The sequence below is a fragment of the Myotis brandtii genome, unplaced genomic scaffold (assembly GCF_000412655.1).
Source record: "Myotis brandtii unplaced genomic scaffold, ASM41265v1 scaffold248, whole genome shotgun sequence".
Classification (NCBI taxonomy): domain Eukaryota; kingdom Metazoa; phylum Chordata; class Mammalia; order Chiroptera; family Vespertilionidae; genus Myotis; species Myotis brandtii.
The window spans coordinates 1-9,008 of NW_005359397.1; the positions used below are offsets into that span (position 1 = coordinate 1).

Consider the following 9,008-nt stretch of genomic DNA (forward strand, 5'->3'; position numbering starts at 1 on the left):
ATTGAGTACAAATTCTGACACGTATACTACATATCAAATGGCCTTATCATTTTTTAAATAATATTTTCACATTGTGAAGTTTAATAGGTTTCATTCCAAAACACAGCATAGAAAAAGGAAATGAAGAAAATATAACAGTTTTTTGTTTCTTTGTTTTTTTAGTGAGAAATGTTAAAAATGACCTCTAAAACCATAACCATCATCCATGTTCAGAGAATGACCTTGGCGAAGAGTTTCCTAGGGGTGCAGAGAAAACTTTGAGGGAAGTGAACACCCAGTACAACAGGTGTTTGGGCCTCAATGTCTTACACTCGAGTTTCACGGAGCTTCCCCATGCTCAGAGCAGGATCCACATGTTCCCCTGTGGATCTGGGGTTTTGATATAAGGAATCTTCCAAATACATGCTGATCTTTACTTCCACTCAGTTCTGGAGGCAGGTCGTACGGCACAGGAAAGGATGCTGCTGGCTCCTGGCTGCCGGAGAAGACTTTTTTTTCACTCTGAAGCTGTCCAGGCCAGATGCTGAGGGAGGAAAAGAACCCTGAACTCCTAGGAGTGGATCATCATCAGGGCGTGGGTTTTCCCTAACACTCCCTAGGTGACCTTGGACAGATGCGCACTTGTGACACGGAACCAAACAATCTGACTGAGGTCTGGACAGGGTCTCTTATACGTCTTAATACGTGACATGGCATTGCTGCGGCCAGGCCTCTCAGCTGACCATTTGCGAAAATAGGAATGAAGCCAGTTCTGGGTTTCCACTGTCTGAATGCTGTAGGGAAGAGAGCCCCAGCTGGATTCCCTCCTAAGCTGCTCTGCACATTTCCCGCAGATGGATCGATCACGCGGAGAGGAGCGACGCTTTTCCCTGGGGTCCTGCTTTCCTTCCCCTGGGTCACCAAAGTCTCTCTAAACTCAGGACACAACCATTTTGCTTTGTCAGCCTCCATAGAGCCAGTGCTTCAAAACTGACCTACTATGGACCAAGACTCTGCTTTAGGTGTGGATGAGGCGTGTTCTTTCAGGAGCTTCTGAGCCTAAAGTGTCCCCAATGATCTTTTTTGACTTTCTTGAAAGAGTCCTGGGATTGATCCAATGAGGTAAACTTTTTGTTTTGGAGATCAAGGTCGTGGATAATGTCTAGCCACTCCTGGAGAGTAGGAGTGTTATAAGCCATCAAGTAGCTGACGAGATCTGCTTTAAAACATGTTGTCAATTCTCCAGATCTATGGGTTCCATGGGTAATTCATGGGTACAAGGGGCTCAGTCATGTTCCTTGCCTTTTCTGGTTCCAGTCAGCATGGATGAGGTTGAAGGTGTGTATGACAACCAGCAGGACTTCTTTCTACAGCAGTAGCATCATTTTCATGTGGTGTGTTCCAAATGCAGTTCCAGCTTCGCCTGGCAGAGAGTAATGTTTTCATAAGGCTCTGTCTCAGCAGGTAAGTGAGCCTCAGCTTCTTGTTTACCACTATGCAGGAGCAGGACTGGTTTCTTCCTGAACTCTGGTGGATACTGCTTTATGAGCTAGTCCACATCAAAGCAATAGTTATATTGTGCTGAAGATACAAGTGTCACAAATAGAGAAGATAAAATATCTCTGAACCCAGCAGGAGTGGCTCTGTGGTTGAGCCTTGACCTATGAACCAGGAGTTCATGGTTTGATTCTCAATCAGGGCACATGCCAAGGTTGTGGGCTTGATCCCCAGTAGGGGTTGTGCAGGAGGCAGCCCATCCATGATTGTCATCATGGATGTTTCTATCTCTCTCTCTCTCACCCTCCCTTCCTCTCTCAGAAAACAATAACAACCTATTTTTAAAAATACATATATTGATGTGAAGAGATGCAGAATTATACTTTGGCTTAATTCCTGAGACTCTAGTGAGGTAGAATTGGAAGGGATTCCCTTTATTCAGCAGGTCCCAAGTGTCCTGGCCTTCCCCTAATGCTCAGTACTGGTCTTTGTCCTATGGGAGGCATGGCGGGCAGGAGGCCATGATTTCCAGCTCTGGGCAGTGCCTTCTTTGGGAGAGGAGAGCCTCTCTCCTATTTGACTGCCACTTTCTCAGCTTCCTTCTGCTGTGTCTCTGGTGGTAACTCATCATCACCACTGGAGAGACACCAACCCAGCTCTTCCTGGGAACTATTCTTCTGCCTCTGAGGGGGGTGGGGGGAACTTTTGAAATCGCCTCTGTGTTGCTGCATTTCACCGGGCACATCTTCCTCCTGTGGGTGCTTGCTGAGCCTTGGAACAGGAGTGCTTTGGCTCATATGCTGCTCCCTGCCCAACATGGGGGAGAAGAGAGGTAGATGGGTGGTCCAGTTTGGACTTTTCCTTCTCACCCTCATCACCACTGGATATGGTTCATTTCCCATAATCACCTTCAGGAGACATTATACTTCTAGTGTCTTTACAAGATGCTCCCCTTCCAGCCCCATAGAACACTCAGGACTTTTCTGGATCTGAGCGGCCTGTGCGCACCACAGCCTTAAGCCCACAGCCATTCTGGATCTCACCCCATCGTGGCCCCCTGTGCTTGCCTGCAGTTCAAATTCTTCACGACCCAGCACCTACTTTGTGGCTGTGGTTCTGCCCCTTCCCCTTTGGCCTTATCATGTTTGATTGTTGATTTCTTCATGTGTAAAATGACATCACATGGGACTTTTGTGATAGTTATTTCAATGTTAAATGTACAACAGCTAACACTGGGCAAAGGAGCTGCTGGTGGTTTGTAAGACTATAACAGTGAAAGAATATAGAGGCAGCCCAGACTTTGGAACAGAAATCTAGGCCTATCCATAAATTAACATGAACATATGAGATAATCCAGGATGGTTATAAGATGCATTCACAAACAACCACAGACACTACCACCCCAAAGTCTCTTGGGGTTGGTCTTGAATATTTTTGTACACCTGCCCCATAGGACCCCCAAGGATTGAAATTTACCACATCCACTGAGGTCAGATTGCATGGTGGACCCTTGAACCAGGACCATATGTGTAAGAATTATTGCCCAGCTATTATATAAAAGTCTCTAGTGTGTGTGTGTGTGTGTGTGTGTCAGAGAGAGAGAGAGGGAGAGAGAAAGAGAGAGCAAAAGAGAGAGAGATAATAAGCTACTTGGCTCTTGAGTAAAATGGAGTGGAACATTGCTCTTGGCACTACATGTCCAATGCAAAAATAATATACATTTGGTCTCCATTTGGATTGTACTTCCAGGTAGAAGTTGTGCTCAATGAGAATCAAGTTGCAAATGTTTCTCTAGTCCCACTTAAAAGGTTATACATAATGAGATTTCTGCCATGGTGGGGAAGTTAAGAATTCTGGGTGACTTGCCAAATCTTTTGATCACAAAGAGTGCTTTTAATACACATTGCAAAGCATTTGTCTTTGCAAGGTGTAAAATGCCAGAGCTCAGCTTCCTTTTTCAGGGTCTGTTACTCTCCATAGCATAATATATCTTAAATTCCCCAGCAGTGTTAACTCTTGGCACATGTAGCAAGGGAAACTATGTGTATGACTGTGTGTATTCCCTGAGAGTCAGGACTGTCACCTCTGCAGGTGTTCCTATCCTTGGGGTTCTAGGCTTCTGACAAACACTGAAACAATCTATCTTTCCAAGTAATCAATACATATTTATTAAGCACCATATATGTGCTCAAGCCCTTTCTAAGGATTACAGTGCATGTTTGGTGCTGTCAAGGGAGATTATAAAGTCTAAGATATTCATAGAATTTCTCTGGAAAGATACATAAGAAATTAGTAATAGTAGATACCTCTGAGGAGGTAAAGGGGAGGAAGGAAAGAATTACGTTTCACTATTTACTTTTTTTATATGATTTGAAGCTGTACCATGTGCTTAATTTGCCTATTTAGAAAGAAGATTACAACTCACAACTTAAAAGATGTTTTGAGGGTGAAGTATTCTAGGAAGTAGTCACCTAGAGAGGTATTTCAGAGGGAGTGCTGTGAGTGATACAGATTCTAGGCATTACTCAGAAAAGGAAGAATGGGGAGTAGAATACCTGGGAGCTATCTATTAAGTTCTCTGGTAATGCCTGTGGAAAATGAATCAGATCAGGGATACCTGGCCCCCCATAGTTAAATGTTCCCTAGTCATTTTGGAGAGTCCAGAGAGGTGACTGAAATACATTCACAAGCTTCCTTTTCCGATTTCTGCTCCTGCCGCTTACGCATTGGAGGTGGAGCCTCAACAGGGCTGCCTCTGTCTACCTGGTTCCTGCCTGGGGAACATCTTTGCCCCCAACACTGCAAGATGTGTAAGCTAAGTCAATGTGGTAACAATCGACTCACTACTTACTCTGTAGGCATCACACCACAGAACATGGGGCAGCACATCCTTGCAGACCCAGCTCCATGTTACAGTTTATCACCTGAATCGCCCCTGGTCTTACAAGGCCCATCATGAAAACAATTATTTTAACTGCTACCTACAATTAATTATAGCTGGCCTGTTCTCTACACAAGGCTGGTCATGGAATGCCCTAACACTGTTCACACCTTCCTGACCAACACCTCAGTGCCCCACAGAAAACTAAGTGCCATGTATATGGTAAAGAGCTGACTGGATAGACAACTCTACCGTATGTGCACAACACACTTATATTCCCATGTAGACTAACCATGTATGATATTTATAGAAGATATGCATGTTTTCATTCCCATAGGAAGTATACTGCCACATGAAATGTCAGTTGCTTGTTAAATTTCTAATGGTTATATTTGGGTTGGAAAGTTTTATAGTAGTTATAGTCTTGGAGGAACAGGTCCTGGAGCAAGGGCATTGCCCATGAAGTTTATCAAATGGACTTAATTCTTTTCAATTTATAAGGTCATAAAATTAATCTCTCCCTCAAGGATATTGGAAAACAGGTTTTAGTACACACACTCCAATTCTCAGCACATCCTTTGCTTTGAAACCTTTGATAGAAAAGAACCTTTGAACTTGGCATACTTTGTCAATGGAAGAAACATTTATTTTTTTAGCTTTGCAGAAATTCCTAGGTAGATCTGAGTCCTAAACAGTTTTGTAAATGATATAGTAAATGTTATTTGCTGAAATCTGTGCAAGGACTGAGTCAGGAAGTGTTGGGTATGAATGGACAGAAGTCTCCATGAACGATGAAAGCAGAAGATTTATAGAGAGAATAAAAATTTACATCCTTAGTGGATGTTTTGATGATGGCCTGTAATAGTATCCTAGGAGGTTTACCCTGTATCTACATAACAAATAGCCTCAGCTTATACTCATCTTGATATCATTATGATTATTTTAACAGGGAGAAACTTGGAAAAACATCTCTAATGTATTAGATACCACCCTGTAAATGCAGCATCTGGAATAAAGGTCCTCTCCATTATCTGTTTACTGTGTGCTGGAGACATGCCAAGCTATCAAAGCCAGCATGAATATGTAGATCAGTTTGCCTTCCAACAAGTTGGTACCCGAGTTTGGCATTCTTCTACATTAGTATTAGCAAGAAACTGAACTTTAGAAGGATAAGAAGCAGAAAGTTATTCAAATATTTGAGGTAACACTATATGTGGAATCATTAAAGGCAAAAATACTTCAGTAAATGACATTAAGCAATTGTACTGGACTCAGTACCGGTTTTCATTATGACTTGGTTATCTGATTAGCAGGTGACCTTGAAATAAACCATTTAATGTGTCTGTATCTCCTAGTTTATGAAAGGAAGAAGTTGAACTAAATGGTACAGGTTCCTTCCAGCTTTAAAATTCTGTGATTTAAAAAATGCAAATAAGACATATAAAACACTAAAAGGACAAAGATTAGAAATCATGATTTATTTTAAAATATAGTAAATCAGGGATGTATGATTTGCAGTTTGTACTAAGGAATGCAGGTGGACAATTAGGGTGCCTAGAGAGGAGCTGTGCAATGATTAATTGACAGGGTAAAATGGACAAATCTGAGAGACCAACCAAAGGACTTGTATGCATGCATATAAGCCTAACCAAAGGACACAGTCACCATGGGGGTGAGGGCATGAGTAGGAGGGTGGGGGGCCATTGGGGGGATAAGGACATATATTTAATACCTTAATCAATAAAGAAAAAAAGAATAATAAATAAATAAATTGTTTAAAGAATTACAGTAAAATAATAAATTTGTTTTCCTCTGTATACACAAAGTTATGCACATGCCATTGTGTGAGGTGATAACTCTCTGCTGGCTCACCTAGCTTGTGCCTGAGCTCCAATTCCCCTTCTATTCCTTTCATAAGACGACAGCAGTGGACTGACTGTTGGATGGGGTGGGAACTGAGGGGCAAAGAGAATTAACTCCTTATCTAAAATGATTCTCTCTGAATTCTGCCCTTATGTGAATTCACTGAAGACTTGCACAATGCATTACACTAATATATCAGCATCATTTACAGAAATATGTTTATCATATCAACTAGACTGGGATGCAGAAAGGCTAGGACTTGGGAAGCGACATATAATTTGTGAGAGGAGGAGAAAAATGTCCAATTCTGAGACTTACTGGCAGATGCCATTTTAGACCCTTAAATGACTAGCTCACCAGGGGTGCTAAGAATATTGGGTACAGCAGAGCACTAGGGGCAGTATGGATTGGGCTGATGTGGGACAGAGGTATCAAAAAGAAAGAGGAAGGCAGATAACCTGTGACAAAAATGTCATGAACTAAAAATACCCACTTCCCTCAGGGAAAGAAGTCCATATCTTCACTTCAAGTCTTCAACCCTCTTTAACCCTGATTTTGCTCATTAAAAAAGCTTGATTATCTGGTTTTCACTCAGACTGTCTAAATGAAAGGATGATGCTAGAGAAAGGTACAAAAGTAGCTGCAAGAAGTGGCTACTTCTTGCAACAAAGTGGTTAAAACCAGATGCAGAAACTTGGAAAGTCAAGTGGTCTGGGCCACTTGTGGGGCTAAATGGAGACGGACCACTTTAAGAATGTGTTACACACTCCCCACCGCCCACCCCCCAGCCCCCCATCTAGAGAATGTGCTATGAACCAGGACTGTGAACCTGTTTTCACTTCCCATTTTCTAAGGCACTATTGCCTTGGGATTAGAGTAGAGTGAGGATATATGAAAGGAAGGCATGTCTTATCTTCTGATGGAAATAGGATTAGAGCTAATTTTAGGCTTCCTCTAATTTCTGCTTACCTGTGAGAACCCAAATGTATTGTGAGAACATAATAAACACTAATTTTAAAAAAAAGTCTCTTTGGTATGACCAAATCATTATAGCATGCGAAGAGTCACATAAGCAGAAAAGACCTATAACATTGTGTAAGCAAATTATTTGTTTTTTCCTTAATTACGAGAAATTCATCAGCTATTTCATTTCTATTGTCAGGCAGGAAACATTGAGTAACTATTGTATTCATGTAAAAGTGCTTGGGAATCTAAGATACTCTAACATCTTCTATGCTAACATTTTCATGAAAAAAGCATAGCCTGGCTAGATAGGTAATGCATTTAAATGTCGTGTGAGGAATGAACAAAGACATTGGATTAGATTTTTGGGGAGGGAGCAGTCATTTCCAGGTGAAGCAAATAGGAAATTCTTCCTGGATATCCTGACATTTGAACTTGGCCTTGAAAGATTGGTAGTTATGGTGATGAGAATATACCATAACAACTTGAACTCAGTCACCAAACCTATCTGTGCCTGGGCTAACTACCCATGAGACAGTGCTGGAAAGAAAGCAAAAACATGATTACAAACAGTCTGGCTGATATAAAATCCTTTATAAATGAGTAACACGTGTAAGGAGATATGTTTAATTAGATATTGATTAAATTATAGAGCCTTTATCTGACCTTCTAGAAACTGTGTTTTTCTATTTGCAGTTGACTCCGATTTTCCTTGTGTACATAATACACATAGTTGTACCAGTAAATAAAAGAAGGGGTCTCACCAGGAAGGTGAAAAATGGATTAGCTGGAAAGCCAAGGCAAAAGGCATCAAGGCTCAACCAAATGACAAGGTAAAGAATAACAGATTCAACTTTCCTGGAAATAGAGATAGTTACACAATGAATATGATGGCTATTTCACCCTGGAGCCAGACACGAGCTGGCAGGTCCACATTTTGATAAAATGTCTGTGGATACCCCTTGATAATGGGTCTCTCCTGGGCTCTTTGAGACAGAAGAAAGGAAAGTGCTGGATAAGATTGATGGGCAGTGCCGTGGCCTCCAGTCATGGACACCTGTGTGAATCACAAAAAGAAAATGACACACTCCAGTCCGGAAAGGTGTGAATCAAGGTGGGCTATGGATGAGGTCCCATCTCATGCAAAACATAGTTTGATTCCCTATGATTATATTTGCCACTCCTCCCTTAGGAATTCTGCTCTACCTTCCACCAATCTGCAGTTATGTGCACACTTCTTCTCTCAAATGCTCTGACCTATGTATTTAGATATAAAATCTATGCTGGCTGGTCTCACAATGTGCTACTCTCATTATCACCTCAACCTAACATTACTATTTTCTCTACACTGAGTTTGTCTTGTATTGTCTTGTGCCATTTTTATATTATTTTGGGGGTTATTTTTAAGTCATTAACATACTAGAAACGTACAACCATAGGAAAGGTAAAAGACCCCTAGAGCAGCGGTTCTCAACCTGTGGGTCACGACCCCTTTGGCGGTCGAACGACCCTTTCACAGGGGTCACCTAAGACCATCCCGCATATCAGATATTTACATTACGATTCATAACAGTAGCCACATTACAGTTATGAAGTAGCAACGAAAATAATTTTATGGTTGGGTCACAACATGAGGAACTGTATTTAAAGGGCCAGAAGGTTGAGAACCACTGCCCTAGAGGAAATAAAATATCTCATATTTATGTTTCATAAATATTTCTTCAAAGAGTGAAATAATGATTGAGAAAATACATATATTTATGCTTCCTTATGTAGCAGTGTGGTAAATGTCTGTGTGTGGTCAGCTCCCAGGATAGGCTCCATG

The 9,008-nt window shown here is 41.5% G+C and overlaps 1 pseudogene; it reads right to left on the reverse strand.

Annotated features, from left to right (window-relative positions):
• Nucleotides 1–337: 337 nt before the first annotated feature.
• Nucleotides 338–2,397, reverse strand: LOC102246129 (annotated as a pseudogene).
• Nucleotides 2,398–9,008: the final 6,611 nt, after the last annotated feature.